The sequence below is a fragment of the Scyliorhinus torazame genome, chromosome 9 (genome assembly GCF_047496885.1).
Source record: "Scyliorhinus torazame isolate Kashiwa2021f chromosome 9, sScyTor2.1, whole genome shotgun sequence".
In the NCBI taxonomy this organism is placed as follows: domain Eukaryota; kingdom Metazoa; phylum Chordata; class Chondrichthyes; order Carcharhiniformes; family Scyliorhinidae; genus Scyliorhinus; species Scyliorhinus torazame.
The window spans coordinates 170,781,936-170,801,245 of NC_092715.1; the positions used below are offsets into that span (position 1 = coordinate 170,781,936).

General features: G+C 43.7%; 1 protein-coding gene across 8 annotated transcripts in view; it reads right to left on the reverse strand.

Annotated features, from left to right (window-relative positions):
• sema4d (sema domain, immunoglobulin domain (Ig), transmembrane domain (TM) and short cytoplasmic domain, (semaphorin) 4D) overlaps positions 1 to 19,310 on the reverse strand; it is a 266,716-nt gene that overhangs the window by 146,855 nt on the left and 100,551 nt on the right. The window contains exon 1 of one of the 8 annotated variants that reach the window (XM_072516785.1): positions 9,652 to 9,748. The exons of the other annotated variants lie outside the window; for them this stretch is intronic. The gene's annotated coding sequence lies outside the window, so the exon portion shown is untranslated. Of the gene's footprint in view, positions 1 to 9,651; positions 9,749 to 19,310 lie in introns of those variants that run through there. 8 annotated transcript variants of the gene reach the window in all.

The window sequence follows — 19,310 nt, forward strand, 5'->3', positions numbered from 1 at the left end:
TACAGGTAACTCACAAAACGCACACGGCCACACTCCCCTTCGAAGTTGTTGGCTCATCAAAAGATTTGTTACTGGGCGCACAGGCATGTAAGGTCCTTCACCTGGTACAGCGCATTATGTCTCTCTCTCCAGATGAGATATCCGACTTCCCGGATGCTGAGTTCCACGCAAATCTCCATTCCCTCCTTGCTCACAACCAGGAGGTATTTGAAGGCATGGGGACATTGCCATACACTTACAAGATTCGCCTCAAACCGGACGCCATCCCGGTTGTTCGCGCACCTCGCAGGGTTCCTGCGCCACTCAAAGGCCGCCTCAAGTTGCAGCTGCAGGCTCTTCAGGACCAAGGGGTCCTATCCAGGGTCACGGAGCCCACGCCATGGGTCAGCTCCATGGTCTGTGTAAAAAAGCCCTCTGGCGAGCTCCGCATATGCATAGATCCTAAAGATCTAAATAACAACATTATGCGGGAACACTATCCCATCCCCAAATGATAGGAAATCACCAGCGAGAAGGCCCAAGCCAAAATATTTACCAAACTGGATGCGTCTAAAGGATTTTGGCAGATCCAATTGGACCCGGCCAGCCGAAGGCTATGCACGTTTAACACCCCTTTCGACAGATTCTGCTACAACCGGATGCCATTTGGCATCATCTCGGCATCTGAGGTTTTCCACCGAATCATGGAGCAGATGATGGAAGGCATCGAAGGGGTACATGTATATGTGGACGATATCATCATTTGGTCCACCACTCCGCAGGAGCACATGCATCGTCTACGATGTGTCTTCGCCCGCATACGACAAAATGGCCTGCGTCTCAACCGTGCCAAGTGTGCCTTTGGCCAGACTGAGCTGAAGTTCCTCGGGGACCACATCTCACAATCAGGGGTCCGTCCCGATGCAGACAAAATTAGCGCCATCACAGCCATGCCACAGCCGGCTGACAAGAAGGCTGTCCTAAGATTCTTGGGCATGGTCAACTTCCTTGGGAAGTTCATTCCCAACCTTGCTCCTCATACAACGGCTATGCGCCATCTCGCGAAGAAATCAACAGAATTCCAATGGCAACAATCGCACCAGCTGGAATGGGAGGAGCTCAAGCACAAACTGGTCACGGCACCAGTGTTGGCGTTCTTCGACACGGCTCGCCCCACAAAAATCTCAACGGATGCCAGCCAATCTGGTATTGGAGCAGTACTCTTGCAGAAAGATAGCACGTCGTCATGGGCCCCGGTTGCATATGCCTCACGAGCCATGACCCCTACGGAACAGCGCTACGCGCAAATAGAAAAAGAATGCCTGGGCTTGTTAACTGGATTGGACAAGTTCCACGATTATGTGTATGGTCTTCCACGACTCACGGTCGAAACTGACCACCGCCCCCTGGTCAACATAATAAGCAAGGACCTGAACGACATGACCCCTTGCCTCCAGCGCATCTTACTTAAACTCAGGAGGTATGATTTCGAACTAATCTACACTCCGGGGAAGGATCTCATCGTGGCGGACACGCTCTCCCGAGCAGTGAGTACACCACCAGATGCGATGGGGTTCGTATGTCAAATTGAGGCACACATTACTCTGACAGCAGCAAATCTGCCAGCTGACGACCCAAGTCTGGCCCGCATACGCGCAGAGACAGCGACTGACCCCCTTCTACAGCGAGTGATGCGCCACATGGCGGAAGGGTGGCTCAAAGGGCAGTGCCCGCAGTTTTATAATGTGCGAGATGACCTTACCAACATTTCGGGGTCCTTATGAAGTTAGACAGGATTGTCATTCCGCACAGCTTGCGCCAGATGATTCTTAATCAACTACACGAAGGCCACTTGGGAGTCGAGAAATGCAGACGGAGGGCCCGAGAGGTGGTATATTGGCTGGGTATTAATGAAGACATAGCCAACATGGTGCTCAATTGCACAACCTGTCAGAGGTTTCAGCCGGCGCAACCTCCGGAGACGCTTCTACCACATGAGATGGTGACGTCCCCCTGGGCGAAAGTGGGTGTTGACCTATTTCACGCGCTCGGCAGAGATTACATCATTATTATAGATTAATTTTCCAACTACCCGGAAGTCATGCCTCTACACGATCTGACGTTGTCCGCAGTCATTGGGGCCTGCAAGGAAACATTTGCTCGCCATGGCATTCCAATGACTGTCATGTCGGACAATGGACCCTGTTTCGCCAGCCGTGAATGGTCGTCCTTTGCCGTAGCATATGGTTTCACTCATGTGACGTCCAGCCCTCTACATCCAAAGTCGAATGGGAAGGCAGAGAAGGGCGTTCACATTGCCAAGCGGCTCCTCTGCAAGACGGCTGCTGCCGGATCGGACTTTAACCTCGCCTTGCTGGCCTATCGATCGGCCCCGCTAGCCACAGGTCTCTCGCCAGCACAGCTCCTGATGGGTCGCTCCCTCAGGACGACGGTGCCATCCATCCTGGCACCAACAACGGACCATGATACGGTTCTTCGTAAGATGCAAATGCAGCGTGATCGCCAGAAGAGTCTGTACGACACACGGGCGACGGACCTTCCCCCCCTGTCCTCCGGAGACAAAGTACGCATCCATCTACCGCATGGTGGCTGGTCAGCACCGGCCGAAGTTCTCCGACGTGTGGCTCCCCGCTCGTTCCTGATACGCATGCCGGATGGGTCAGTGCGTCGCCGCAATCGGCGCGCCCTTCGCCGACTTCCACGCTCGCAGCCACACTGTACACACACGCCGGATCCTCAACAGACTTCCGAGGATGACTTCGTGGAGCTGCCGCAGATCACGCCCCTTCCATCGCCACCCAAGGCCAGGCTTGCACATCAGCCGGTGGTTCTTGACCCACCCTTGAGGCGGTCAACCCGAATTCGTCGCACACCTATTAGACTGGACTTATAACACTGCTCATACATTTAAAAAGTTAAACACTACTGTATTATAACCTGTTGTTGTTTATCGTTCCAGATATCGTTTGACCGGACCACTATTCAAAGTTTTTTTTCGCATTCATGTTTTGTTATGGTACAACCTCGTTAGCATGACTCACCCGACGTCGCCCCATGTAAATAGTTACGTCATATGCACATGCTGTACACAACACACACACTCTTAGATGCACTCACGACACAATTATATTTATAACCACGTAGGCACATATCTTTGTAAAAAGGGGGGGATGTCATGATATTCAAACACACACATCATGATAGACACACCAACAGACAAATCAGAACACACAACACATCACAGACAAAGACAGGGACAGTACAAAAGGACAAACACGACACCCGGTGGGCAGTAGATCTGGGGACAAGGACAACGACAAGACCTGTTTTAACATCACAGACAGGGAGTCCCCACGTGCAGAGTATCAAGACAAAACTGTAGATAGTAAGTTTGAATAAAACAGCATTGTACCAAATACAACTGTGTTGGCTCATCTGTGTGTCAGAACGCCCAACAGCACATCATGGACTTTCCAATCTGCACTGGTTCAGAGCTACCCCTAGATAGAATTGTACATTTACCCACTGAGCATCACACATTTGCTACAAGCACAATTTATGGCACATTAAACAGAGGAAACCATAATGCTGTGGCGCTGGCTATTGTGTCAATCTTTAAGATTGCAGAGGTTGACCATTTGGGTTTGATAAGCAGGGCTGCTGTGTTAAAGTTTAGAGAGCCAATAATTAATTCCATGTTCACTTTGTATATTTTTTTAAAAATAATTTTTATTGAGGTTTTCATAAAATATCAACAACAGAATGAAAAAGGAACCCAACAGAATTAAATGCAAAACAAAATAGAACAACCCCCGTGCCCCCCTCCCCCTGTACATAAATAATAAATTAACACCCCGAATTAACACAAAGCAAACATAGCAAATATATACACCCCCTCAGATCCCCCAGTGTAAATAAACAAAAATTGAATAGCCCCCCCCCCCCCGGGCCGGGTTGCTGCTGCTACTGGCCATTGTCTCACTTTGTATATTGATGATCCACATATGACTTTACACACAATTCTGAAAGCTCCAATCTGATGTTCATATTTACTGTCGATAAATCAAAGCAAAAAAGCTGATTTTAAGACTTGGTGAATATTAAACATGAGCTCTTGGAGGCAATCTTTGTTCTGTTATCAAAGAAAGATGAATTCAGACATTTTAGCTCTATCAATTCCTCGCACTGCATTTATCATCCTTACTGCTGTATAGCTCGGTTATGTTACGAACAAACATTGCTAATACGATCTAATTTTATATTGCACCTAGCGTTTGTTGCTAGGAAACCTTTGATCCGTCTCTACCTCGTCAAGGCGCATCACTGAACAATGGCTTTTTTTTTAAAATACAAAAGAACATTATTAAATCTTCACGGGGTTCAAAACTGTTTAACACCTTGTCATGTATTTAAAATAGCATACTTTAGTGCAAATGTTTGACATTTTCATTTACTAAATATTCCTTTTCTCATCTCTTTTGTTTTCCACTGATCAAGTGGGTGGCTCAGAAGGAAAGGAGAAAATAAAAACTTAATTAGCAACTCCACCAAGATCCATCATATATTACAGGATTATTGAACATTTAGAAATAAATTTATTTTGATGGATGGGGACAGGTTTGCCTCATTAACGAAGTTTCCAATTTTGAATTGGTTTTTAATAGAAATAATATTTTTACAGCAAAAATTGCAATTTGCAATGGGTACTAATGCTATAAGCCAAACAACTGGACAACAGCCATTCATAAAAATAAAGTAGTATTTCACGGATTCCAAATAAAAATCTAACAAAACCACAGAAAATAAATTTATTTCATAAGACAGATATGCTGTTGTATGTAGCGTTTATACACAAGAACACTGTACCTCAACACAAGAGAAACGCCTGCCCAGTTACATGAGAAAGAACTTGGCAAGTCAGGTACCATTAGGGGAGTACTGTAGCACAGTGGTTAGCACAGTTGCTTCACAGCTCCAGGGTCCAAGGTTCAATTCCCGGCTTGGGTCACTGTCTGTGCGGAGTCTGCACATTCTCCCCATGTGTGCGTGGGTTTTCTCCGGGTGCTCCGGTTTCCTCCCACAGTCCAAAGATGTGCAGGTTAGGTGGATTGGCATTGCTAAATTGCGCTTAGTGTCCAAAAAGGTTAGGTGGGGTAACTGGGTTACAGGGATAGGGTGGAGGTGTGGGCTTGGGTAGGGTGCTCTTTCCAAGGGCCGATGCAGACTTGATGGGCCGAATGACCTCCTTCTGCATTGTAAATTCTAGGACTGTAAATTCTATGAACTAAAAATAACTATTTACTGAAACTGAATTTTTAAATTAAAGATTCAATCTTTTACTTGCTTCCTTTAGAGTAAAGTTACAGTACAAAAGAACAGTTTGCTATTTTTAATACTCCCACTAACAAATTAAGAAATCCCACCATATTATCTTATCAGGACTTCTCTTGGTCATGCCCCCAATTGTCCATTATTAGCAATATAATGATCTGATAATCTGATTTTTTAAGTGATGTTGGTTGAGGGGTAAATATCGACCAAAACACAAGAACTCCCCGGCTCCTGTCTGAATAGTGCCAAGCTATCCTTTACGTCACCAAGGGGACGGACAGGACCTTGGCATAATGTCTAAGCAAACAATAGCACTTCTGACAGGGAAGCACTGTTGCAATGAGATGCTACCCTTATGTGCTGACAATGCAGCACTGAAGCATCAACCTAGATTAAGTGTTCAGATTTCTGGAGTACAGTTTGAACTCACTGGTGAATGCAAAACTATTACTTTTCGCGCACATTTTAGAAACAAAGGTTTAAAGTTCTATGTTTGCAGATTGAAGAGAGGCAACAATTGACACATTCCACAGGCCCAATGTCTTATTCAAAATATGAACAGTTCACTAAATTTCACTTGGTTTTGTCGTTCAGGTGTAAGGATTGAACATTAGTTTTTTGTGCCAAATGGAAATTTTGCTTCGAACACAAGTATCTGCTCTGCATTATGTCAGAAAAGCATTCCAGGCCAGTAACAAAATCAATATTATTCCAACTTTTCCAGCTAAGAACAATTTTTCCAAGTCAGGAATATTAGATCACACAAGGTCGCAGTCAAAGGGGAGGAGATTAAGTGAGATGTTATCTGTGGAAAACTTAATTTTACTCTCAAACCAGAGTTAGAATTTCCTAAACAAAGCAAGTCACGGTTTTGATCCTATGCTAAACCACCTTTTGCTGGATGGAAATAAGATCTAGCAGTTATTCCTACCTGAGCATTAAGATTCCACAAAAAGTTGGGATTCTTCTCTAGGTTTTGGCAACGTGAGGAAAACTTTTTTTTCAATTATTTCCATATTGGCTTGTATTATTTAATATCTTCAAAAATGAAAACTTGTCAATTGACAACCAGGAAAGTTATACTGGACACTAATTCCTAAAAAAAGCTCTTGGATGGCAAGAGTCAAAACAATGAAAAATATGAAAATCTGACAAGTACTCCCGCTTCCCTTTCGCTGTCCCTTGCCTCGACCTGACCTTGGCCACAGTAATAAAGGCCCTGCACAGCATCTTCACACTGTTCGGATTCCCTGAATACATCCACAGTGACCGGGGCACATCGTTTATGAGCGATGAGCTGCGTCAGTACCTGCTCGGTGAGGGCATCGCCTCGAGCAGGACTACCAGCTACAACCCGCAGGGCAACGGGCAGGTGGAGAGGGAGAACTCGACAGTATGGAAGGCCGTCCTTCTTGCCCTCCGGTCTAGAAGTCACCCGGTTCCCCGCTGGCAGGAGGTCCTCCCCGACGCGCTCCACTCCATTAGGTCGCTCCTCTGCACAGCCACGAATGAGACCCATCACAACCGCTTGTTTGTCTTCCCCAGGAAGTCCATCTCTGGGATCTCGTTTCCATCCTGGCTGACAACTCCGGGACCTGTCCTTCTCTGGAGCCATAAGATCGACCCCCTAGTCGAGAGGGTCCAGCTGCTGCACGCAAAGCCCCATTACGCCTACGTCGCGCACCCAGACGGACGGCAAGATACAGTCTCCCTACGGGACCTGGCACCCGCTGGTTCCCCGGCCAACGCTCCATCCCAGCATCGCCTACCGCCACCAACCGTGTCTATTTTGCCCCCCTGGGGCTCCTGTGTCCTCCCGCGCCTGCACTGCCCCCCGCGCCTTCACAGCAGCCACCCACCTGCCGACCACTACCCCGCAACCGTCTCTGACAGGCAGGGCGGAAGCTCCGAACAACACGCTCTCGAAGTCACCATCATCTATGACGTCCGTGCCCACCGCACCGCCAGAGCGGAGGTCTAAAAGGACTATCCGGCCTCCGGATAGACTGGACATTTGACCCACGTCACCCCTGCTGGACTTTGTGTTGTTTTTTTTTTTAAATAGGGGGTGAATGTGGTGAAATGTATTCACCAGGAGATGTGGTGCCTGTGTAACCGTTAACCTTTAAGGATTGAGCTGGAACCCCGGTGGGCTCCGCCTCTGGCTCCGCCCACCCGGACGGTATATAGTCCCGCGCCCAGTGCGTGCGCTCATTTGTACAGAAGTCACTGGCAGGCTAGTTCTTTGTGTAATAAAGCCTTCGTTCTCTTGCTCATATGGTCTCGCTGTGAATTGATGGTATATCAGACAGTGTATTCAATCCGGTGAACAGTTATCAAAAGGTTAAAAATACAGCTTCTTGCAACAGAAATCGGAATCTGCACAGCTCCCTGATCATCATGGCAAAGAAACCCATCCATTGATGAGCCTCAGTTCTAGGCCTGGCAACCCTCTTTGAAGGAACTGTAATACTGTGTTTCCTAGACAACTATTCGCTACTCTGTTCTGCTCTAGTGCCAGATATCTATTTCCAGCATCTCTAGAAAGGTCAGTATGTTACTGGAATCAGGATTGTCTGGGTCTAAGCAGGCCACAATGCCTCTTATGTGCCTGAACACATAATCCCCTATCCCTGCATATTATATAGCGCAACGGGCCTCATCTGGATGTAATGGTACTCTATTTTTCCAAAAGTCCAAGCTATTGCTAGGGGAAGTTTTCAAGCAGGTCACATTTTTCGAAGTTGGAGAGCTATCAATGGAAACAAGAGAAAGAAACATTTTGCTGACAGTTTAAAATGGAAAAGGGAGAAATGCTCTGCATTGCTACTCAGTTCAGCTCATGTGAATTGTCTGCAGCATATCCTGCAAATTTTAAAACGTTAGAGAAAACTAACTGCAAGAGACAAAAGTTTCAAACAGCTTTTTACCAGATGACTGAAAAGTTGAAGTGGTATTCTCCATACTGCATTTACACATCTTCTAAATGGTTTACAAAAATAATAGTGCAGAACTGCCTATTTATTGTATGGCAACGTATGTGCAAAAATCTAATAGGGCCCAATTTGTGAGCAGCTGATACGAAACTTTTGGGTTAGCATAAAGGGAACATTGATGGTGAGGAACTGGTAAATGCGGGTATTCAGAGGGACCTGGACATCCTTGCACATGAAGAACAGAAAGCTAATGAAGTTATAGCAAGTCATTAGAAAATAGTATTATCGTGTGCAGTTTTGGTCATCTTAATCAAGGAAGTACATAGAATCATAGAATTTACAATGCAAAAGAAGTTACAGTGCAAAAGGAGGACATTCGGCCCATCTAGTCAGCACCGGCCCTTGAAAAGAGCACCCTACTTAAGCCCACGCCTCCACTCTATCCCCCGTCACCCAACCTAAACTAAAGCTTTGGACACCAAGGGGCAATTTAGCATAGCCAAACCACCTAACCTGCACATTTTTTGACTGTGGGAGGAAACCGGAGCATCCAGACAAAACCCATGCAGTCACAGGGAGAAAGTGCAAACTCCACTGACCCGAGGCCGGAATTGAACCCGGGACCCTGCAGCTGTGTGGCAGCGGTGCTAACCACTGCACCATCGTGCCACCCATACATGCCTGAGAGGGATTGCAATGATAGTTTATTTAGCTGACTCCTGGAATAGGGAATTATCCTGTGAGGAGAAGCTAAGTAGACAGGGTCTATTTCCCAGATGCTGGAAAGATATTATCCCTGGTCATGGCGTCTAGAATTAGGGGTCACTGTCTCAGAATAAAGGACTGGCATTTAGGACTGAAAAGAGGGTAAATTTCTTCACTCAAGGGGTTGTGAATTTTTGATATTCCCGACCCCAGGGGTTGAAGATAGAATTGTCATTGAGTATATTTGCGATAGAGACCAATAGATTTTTTGGATACGAATGAGGGATATGCGAATAGCACTGATAAATGGAGTTCAGGGAGATCAGCATTGATCGTAATGAATGGGAGAGCATGCTCAAAGGGGACAAATGGCCTACTCCTTCTCCTATTTCTTATTTTAAGTTTTAACATTCAGCTGGCCTGGCTGCTAGAAGCAATCTAGTTGAACAGTGGAAGGTGGTCTGCTTTCCAGTTGATTTTAAATACCCATACACAAGGACCAAAGACAACTACTGACCCAATTACAACATTCCAGAATTTTTACACTGTAAGAATATATTAGTTCCCCACTTAATAAGTTTATGGAGAAGTCACCATCTTTTTGTATCTTTAATCTTACCATGCTAAGCACCACAAATAAAGACCATTGTTAGAACTAGAATAATTCCCTCAGCATTACCTGTGGAATCTCCCTGTTAATAACTATTTTGATTACGCAGGGGCCAAGCTGCTGTGAGTCTAGCCAGTGCTTCTTCAGATAACCTTTCCATCCATATTCTACCATCAGCTTGGAAAAATGGAAAATAAACAGATCTTCAGATCACCATGTACATGGCCAGATTAAATTAAAAGGTAAAATGCATAGACGGAGACATAGCACACAATATGGGCCTCGAGACCAAACCTTGCACAAGTCAAAGAATCTTTAAAATGTTGAACGAGAATATACATTACATGCTTTCACTACTGATGTGACCATCAATTCACACAAGACGATTAGTAGAAGTGAACAGTGGTTTTAATAAGCTAGATCTGTGCCTGCCTGCGACTACTCTGTACTGAGTGCCGCCTACAGGCTGCAGATCTATATATCGCCCCCGAGGGGGCGGAGCCACAGGCGGAGCCCACAAGGGCATCAACATAATACAATACAATACAGTGGTGAATTGTAGCAGCGATACCTTCACCACATGGAAAATAAACAGATCTTCAGATCACCATGTACATGGCCAGTTTAAATTAAAAGGTAAAATGCATAGACGGAGACATAGCACACAATATGGGGCTCTGGACCAAACTTTGCACAAGTCAAAGAATCTTTAAAATGTTGAACGAGAATATACATTACATGTTTTCACTACATTAGCCTTAAGTTTTTATTTTCCGTGTAGTACACTTAAATTGGTGCACCAGTGCTAGACTAGAAACCCTGCAAGTTGAATGCATATGTATTTTAGCACATGCTTATTTTTCACAAACCATGTTACAAAGCATGTCCAGTTATGAAAATGAAACATTGTGAAATACATCAATTTAAGATCTGAAAGTACAGAGGCAATTGACTTCTTTTGAATAATTTGGAAGATGTTGCATCTAAAGCAAACATGAGTTTTGCTTTTGCAAATGATCGAACAGGATGAAGGATGCGCTGAGACTCAGAGAAGGAAGTAGCAACCTTTTGAAATCAATCTCGAGACCAAGGGCACAGCACTCCTATGGAGAACAGAAACAATGATGGGAACTGGGATATAGAGCAAGAGTGCACAGTTAACTGGAGACAAACTATTCAAGCAGGAAGGTGAAATGCATAAAGGTCACTGTGATCGGTGAAGTGATGAGAATATTAACAGACTTTAAATGAGACTCGCACTTCGGCAATAACAATAGTCCCAATAGTGCAGACACAGAAATAAATCACCAGAAATAAGCACTGCACTGGCTGCATTAAATACGTAGAAACTGCTGTTCCAACTAAGATAATTTGTACTTTTTTCAATGCCAAAGGCATAAAGGAAAGAGGCTAAATAAAAACACATGCTGGAAATGTGAAACAAAAGCAGAAATTTCTGGAAATATTTGACTGATCAAGCACCAGAGGAAAGAAGAGACAAGTTAACATTGCCTCACAATGCTGATTGACCTACATGTCAATGCAAACACTGTATGCAAACCTTACTTTGCTGGAAATTTGTTAGCATTAAACAAAAACAAGATAAGCTGGACAGTCATGGCGGTATTAAACTAAGTATTTTAGCCATAAAACTGGCACCCTCACCAGTACACCCTTCATAGATTTGGTGCTAAAGAAAAAGAGACCCAGAGCTAGATTTACAGAGTCCAGACGACTCTACCGACCCGGATGCTGAAGTTCTGACCCCATTTCCAACAGATCCCATTTTTGCCACTAAGTGAAAGGCGGCAAGACGTGATTCATACAAGGAAAACCCAAACTCAGTGATGTTATTTGAATTCCATGCGGTGTCTAAACTGAACCATTTTGGTTGTTGCAAGGGCCTCAACTGACACTGGGGCAGTCATAAGTTAATGCAGTAGATGTAAACACTCAAAGGGTGGATAAGGTCCATTTATCTAAGGTGTCCGAAAGATGTGCAGATTATGTGAGGTTATGGGGTTACAGGGATAGTGTCGGGGAAAGTGAGCCTAGGTAGGGTGCTCTTTTGGAGGGTCGGTGCAGATTGATGGGCTAAATGACCTCCTTCTGCACTGTAGGGATTCTATGAAATATGATTTGAAGTTTTTTTTTTTTTTTAATATCTCCCACGCCAAATCTATACAAAACAAACTGGCCATCATTGTCAGTACTTGTTAAAAACCTCTGCTGGATTGCTTTGATTGGCAGGCCAGTTGCTGTAGCATTTCAAGCAGTAGTTGACAACATTTCATTAATAAAATTACTTCATCGTGCAAATTTGGCCAAGTTTCAAAAACTACATTTATCATAACAGGGAATTCCAAGTTCACAGTTTGACAAGAGTATTAAAAGATAAGTCATTTTTGATATGGGGTGTGAAGTTTATATCAAGAGAGAAACCACTTGAATTAAAAGGATTGAATGGCTTCATGAATGGGAGTTTTTTCCACTATCAAATACCTCCAATTAGATGGTCAGAAGTTTATTTTATTTCCACACGAGTCCGGAGATCTGGCCATGCTGGATACTGTGCGCGTTGACATGGAGAGGGCATGTGAGGGGTGAAAGCTAGAGGGCCCAATTGCTTTTATCACAATTGAGTCCAGAGAACCAAAGCTGGCCTTCTAACCAGCCCATCAATCACATTCTGTTTTGAGAACAGTGATAAGATAAACAGCTCTACAGTTATCTTCAGGATTGTATTTCTAAATCACATGGAATGCAGAAATTATCATTGTGGGTGACTTCCATACATGAGCTAGTACCAACATCACCTGGCTTTCAACAACTGGTTATACTGGCACCGACAAAATGGGAAGTATGAAATTTATTTTATGGCTCAGCAAAGATTTGAACAGGAACATTAATAAACTTAAAAGAATGAGGCATCTTGGTTGCCTTTATACTCAAAAGAAATGTCATTACATTTACTACCTTTCCACAAGATTACACTGCATTCCAGTCAAAATAAATCAGCAAATTAAATTCTATCCCATTTCAAGTCAGTCAATGGAATATAATTTGTATGGCAGACACGGACTGTTTAATGACAGCTTCCCACCACCCATTCCAAACTCGGGCTTGGCGTTTTAAAATTTACTTTCAGCTGAAGATTTGATTTGAGAATTTAATTCAACATTTTCATCAAAAATAATTACAATTAGCAATTTTCGCTGACTGATATAGCTGTGTGCTGTTGACTCGTAACCAGTTAATATGAACCACATATTGCAACGCAAAGTATAATTTCAAAATTTGACAGTTGTTTGCACTATATAATTAAATCTATTTATACTTTGATCCAACGTTCAGAAAATGCCGCTGTCATCTACTGCATCATTTACTCTAAGCTGCTTCACAATTCATCAATGGGAAAGTTACAGCCGCAATTATCCTACAGTATAATCATGCTTCACATTCTAGTTGTCAACTTCTATTATAATCATTTGTTCATATAAAATCAACGTTAACTGTTATTGCCTTTCAACTATAGGTCACCGTTAATTCTAGCCAAGTGCAATGGCTCATGAAACCTTTAAAACCTTTAAAATCATTGCAATTGAAGTATGAACCTTAAACCGTGCACCATGTTTACTACTCAACACCATAGAGAACTAGCGAGGACTGAACAAAATAAACTCAGATGTTCTAGAAAATTAAGCCATCGGCACAAAGTCTTTGTGTAGCAACACGGTGGTGCAGTGGTAAGCACTGCTGCCTCAAAGCGCCAAGACCCGGGTTCAATTCTGGCCTCGGAAGATTGCGTGGAGTTTGCACTTTCTCCCCATGTCTGTGTGGGTTTCCTCATGGTGCTCCGGTTTCTACACAGTCCAAAGTTGCGCAGGTTAGGTGGAATGTGTAGGTTGGGTTAAAGGATTGTAGTGGTGGGTGCTCGTTCAGAGGGTCGGTGCAGGCTTGATGGGCCGAGTGGCCTCCTTCTGCACTGTAGGGATTCTATGTATAATAAAGACTCCCATCCTTCTCCAATGCATGTACGAGATGAAACAAAGTCACCTCGATAATCAAAGAAATGAGCCTGCATTCAGTGTGAACTTGTTAAACATTCCTCCAACACGCAACAAATTAAAGCAATACCTTAATTCAGTGTTTTCCAAACATTTTTTCCGGGACCCACTTTTGCCAACTGCCTGACCTTCGTGACCCACAACGGCCGATCTTCGCAACCCATGCCATGTTTGCTTACCGTTAATGCGAAAGGTGAGCCTGCTTAGTCCTCATGATCTCACTCCAATCAGGTTCACAGGAGGAGAGGGCAATGCGCAGCTCGGGTGCAGAGTTCAGCCAGTTCCTTTCTGCTGTCTTCAACGGAAAATCCAACCTCACACACGTAGGTCATCATGAAGGGCGATAGCAACAAAATACTTGTTTTACTCAGCACTGGATACTTCTGGCCCATGCTATTCCAGAATGCTGACAGCCTCAAGAGCGTTTGGTGTGTTCTTAATGTGATTTCACAGGTCAGGTACAGCAATGTAATCTTTTCCTTTGAAGTCAGCTGTAAGTTAACAACAGACTCTGGGGTCTCGACCTCAAAAAGGAATTTTTCACCCCCCCCCCCCCACTTCTCTTTCAAAATCTGAAACTTTTCCTCTCATTTTCCAGTACTTCCCTGCACACAGCACACATGGGCTTTGCATCCTTATTTGCATTGGCACAACTGACAAAACCATACCTTTAGAAATCATCTTTATCTTGTTGTGTTCCTCAGTTAAGCTTTTCCCTTGTAGGTTGTTAACCAGTGCATCTGGAGCTCTGCACAGAGACAAATACAAGCATTGTTCTGTCTTGCCCTGGACTCTACTGAACAGCTCTCTCCAGCGGATTCAGTTGAGAGATCCTGGGCAGTAGGCACACTGCCTATTTGTGGTCTAGCCGTCTCTTCCTTGGAAAAAAACGATTCATCGTCACAGTCCTCTTGCCTTGCTTGCCAACCTCGAGAAAATGGAAGAAGCGCTGCTTCGTGATTTGGCACCGAATATTAAGGGCGCTGGATGTCAAGTGTATGTGCAGGGTGCATACTGCCCACTGCTGCCGCTTCTGGCCAGAAGATTGCACACAGCTTCCTTTCCTTCTTAAACAGCAGCATCGGCCACCATCCCGAATAAAAATGCCAGTAGCGGTAATTGGGCACTTCTCCTCCAATCGGGACCATCACGGAAACGCCACGGACAATCGCTCCACGACCCGCAATTTGAAATACCCTGCCTTAATTAACATCCTATAGCCATAAATAACACCCCAAACTATATAAAGAGTACAAACACCATATTCAATCAGCAAATGTAGTCTCAGTTATAGTCAAAAATAAAAGATTCCCAAAGATCAAAGTCATAAAGTGTTAGTATTATACATGATTGCTGAGCAGTGTTTTCGCTTATCCATGAAAACAAACCAATTAAAGCAATCAATTTTATTTTTGTTTCAATAACATCACAACGGCTCAGTGAGTAAAAGCACCACCCAATGTGATACTGAGTTATACAGAGCAGGCAACTCCTAGGTACAACACTTAACAATTGTTAACTCCCTGGTTTGACAGAGAATGAGGGCCAAAATTAGGCAGGGCTATTCCTCTTCATCCTGATTACTCTCTCATAAACTGATTGAATATGTATACGTGTAGGTTAGGGGAAGATTACACATGGTTATAATGTTTCCACATTCAAACAGGTTGACAATGTTTGCCCAAGTTCACACATGCTAAATCATCACTGGCGTGAGGCAGAAAGGAGCTGCTGACATCTATCACAGTGTGTCCCAGAACAAGAATAATGGAGAAATGGGAGGCCATCCAGGAAAATATTGGATAGTTGATTCTGGAGGTGACACGGTACAGATGGTTTTCAGTGGCAGATGGATAGAGGTAGGAGGGCAGAGGTGGATGACGTTATTGTGGAGGAAGTAGAGATTGTATGATAGGCGGAAGAAGAGATTTGCAAATCAGTTCGTCAGAAAAGATGCTGGGATTGTAAATAAAGCAGAGAATGTCAGAAAACCAACAGATAATAATTTCAATGACTGACTTATGAAATTCAGTCCTATGCCAACTGCCTGAACCATATGGTGCTTGTTGTTGATGAAACCTGTTTGCAATAGTCCCCAGGTGGATTGTCATTGATTACCCTTCATCGGATAGTTTGAGTAACCACCCACAGTGGTGGCAACATAACCTGTGGCACTTGCAGCAGTCTAGAATATTAATAAGTGAAAAAATAATTTAAAATAAAATTAGCACTGAATTTTTAATGCACATCTTTGGATTTTCTCAGCTCCATTCATTGCAGCGGAATTTCTTTGGTTGTTTCCCATAGATTGTTATATCTTTTTGCAAAGAGAAAAAATTTACCATGCTACCAACAGGATATGCAAATATCCTTGCTTTTTTTTCATAATTCAGTTGAAAATGGACTAAGCTGTTAGCTGGCTTCCTGACTCACACCCGCTCCCGCTCGTGGTCCACCACAGAATCCCTACAGTGCAGAAGGAGGCCATTCTGCCCATCGAGCCTTCACCGGCCCTTGGAAAGAGTACCTTACTTAAACCCATATCTCCATTCCACCCCCGTAACCCAGTAGCCCCGTCCAACCTTTGGACACTAAGGGGCAATTTATCATGGCCAATTCACCTAACCTGTACATCTTTGGACTGTGGGAGGAAACCCACGCAGACACGGGGAGAAAGTGTAATCTCCGCACAGGCAGTCAACCGAGGTTGGAATTGAACCCGGGTCCTGGGAGCTGTGAGGTAGCAGTGCTTGCCGTGATTTTTAAAATTTTGATCTTCGTGTTTACATCCCTCCATGGCCTCTCCCTTTCCCATCTTTAACTTCCTTCATACCTCAGAAAACTCTCCATTCCTTGTGCTGTCCCATGAACTTCAAATGCAGATTCAAGTGAAAGCATCCTTCAATAAAAGTACATAAAATACTTTTATGGCATTCTCTTACCATAATTAAACCATTTCTTCTTCTTTTAAGACCATAGGATAATGGATGTTCAACAGTCAATTATAAAGGGACATATTTTGAGAGGTGGGTACCGCAAATTATTCAAAGGTAGATTGCAAATTTTTTTGCTTGCAGTTTTATGCAATTTGACAAAAAAAAAAAAAAAAATTGGTAATTTAAAATCGTACTTAAAAATGAGAAAAGAATCCCAGCCACATTTGAGTCCAAGTTTCCTGTTATTTAAAGAATTGTTTCTCCAGCTTCTTTAATGTTTGAATGAGGTTTGCAGAGAAACTAGAGAAGCGGATGCCAAATTGTAGAAGGTGGTTAAGTTGGATTTTGTGTGGGTTTTGAAAAGACAAAGAAATAGAGTCACGGAGGGGATGAGAACCTAGTGGAGTGGTGTAGCAACAACAATCTCTTCTTCAATGCCAGCAAAACTAAAGAGCTGGTCATTGACTTCAGGAAGCAAAGTACTGAACACACCCCTGTCAGCATCAACGGGGCCGAGGTGGAGATGGTTAGCAGTTTCAAATTCCTAGGGGTGCACATCTCCAAAAATCTGTCCTGGTCCACCCACGCCGACGCTACCACCAAGAAAGCACAACAGCGCCTACACTTCCTCAGGAAACTAAGGAAATTTGGCATGTCCACATTAACCCTTACCAACTTTTACAAATGCACTATGGAAAGCATCCTATTGGGCTGCATCACAGCCTGGTATGGCAACTGCTCGGCCCAGGACCGCAAGAAACTTCAGAGAGTCGTGAACACCGCCCAGTCCATCACACAAACCTGCCTCCCATCCACACCTCCCGCTGCCTGGGGAAAGCGGGCAGCATAATCAAAGATCGCTCCCACCCGGCTTACTTACTCTTCCAACTTACCTCGGTACACGTGACAATAAACAAATCCAATCCAATCCAATGAGGGAACGATTTCCATTCAGCACAGTGGGCTAAATAGCTGGTTTGTAAAGCAGACCAAGGCCAGCAGCGCGGGTTCAATTCCCGTACCAGCCTCCCCAAACAGGCACTGGAATGTGGGGACTTTTCACAGTAACTTCATTTGAAGCCTACTTGTGACAATAAGCGATTTTCATTTCATTTCATTCCAGGAACTAGGTCCAAGATGACTGAAGGTTTTGCCACCAGTGACTGAAAAGGATGGATAAAAACAAATTACTGCGGATGCTGGTCTGAAACAAATGAGAAAATGCTGGAAAATCTCAGCAGGTCTGGCAGCAGCTGTAGGGAGAGAAAAAAGCTAATGTTTTGAGTCCAATTACTCTTTGTCAAAGCTTTGGATGTGCACAAGAGACCCAAGTCAAAGAACTGAAAAGACTTTGGAGGTTGCAGGAGTAGTGTAGAGTGAGGCAGTGGACAGATTGAAGATTTAATTTAAATATTTTGAGGCAAAGTGAAGATAGGCAATATGGAAGTGTGACTCAGGCATAGTGTAGGACAGGAAACAAGCAGCTGTGTTTTGGATATACTACAATTTATGGAGGCAGGACAATGGAAGGACAGCAGGAAGAGCTCTGGAGCAATGGTGTCTGGAGGAGGCAAAAGCATGGATGAGGTTTTCAGTTTGGGAGAAGCTAGAAGTCAAAGTAGAGGCAAGGACTGTTACAGAAGTGGCAAGAAGCAGTCTTTAAGCAAATTCAACAGACGACCTGCAAGTTTAATTACAAATAATAAAACAGTTTGATGGATCAGTACTGCCAGAACTTGCAGTTATATCGCTACTTGTACAACCAATGGCTGCTTCAAAGCACTTTGCAGCCAATACAGGAGTCAGAGTGGCTATTTTCCACATAGCAAGTTCCCACGAACAACAATATGATAATGAAAATTACATCGCTTTTTTTTTTAAAGTGATATTTGAAATAGTGTCATGGGATCTTTTACATCCACCCAGGTGAGTAGATGGGATCTCAATTTAATGTTTCATCTAAAAGGTGGCACCTGACAATACAGCACTCCCTCAGTACTGGGCTGATCTCAGGGAGATTTTGTTTTGAGCACCACATTCAGAGCTCTATATGAATCCTAAATCCTGTAGTGTCAAGACGAATCACAAATGGACTACTTCCCAATGGGTCTGGCCACTACGGGGGCGTTCTTTGGTCCTGTGCTCAATCCCCCTCCTGCTTAATATAGCCTAGAGCAGGGCACAGATAGCACAATTTATTTAATCTGTGAATGATAATAAATTGAGTAGTGGAATCAGGATCTTCAAAGAGATTATAAATGGATTTGGATAGTTTGGGGGAAGTAGGTCCATGGTTGACAAATGCCCTTTGACATATACACATAGCTTACATAAAGAGTACAAAACAAGTTTTTTACACACAGAATGATCAAATGATAAAACAGCATTTTGGTAGAATTTTTAACAAAAGTTTCCTTAATTGTTTAGAGTTCTCTGTTTATTGCCTCTCTTGGGAAGTGGGAGTGTGGATTTGGAAAGGGAAGTGTGAAGGCACTGGGATGAATTAGTGAAGTATGGCAAGTACCTATGAGCTTGTAGAGATTTTAAAATTCTGAATACATATGAAAAGTAGAAGGGACAAAATGCTGTTTTCTCAAAGTTATTGACTGAGCAGTGCAACTTGGACAGCGACTTTCAGATACTGCATGTCCCTTGCCTTACGTCACTGTACTATTCATACATTAATTAATGGCAAGCATCTTTAGCCTCACTATTAATTTGTCAA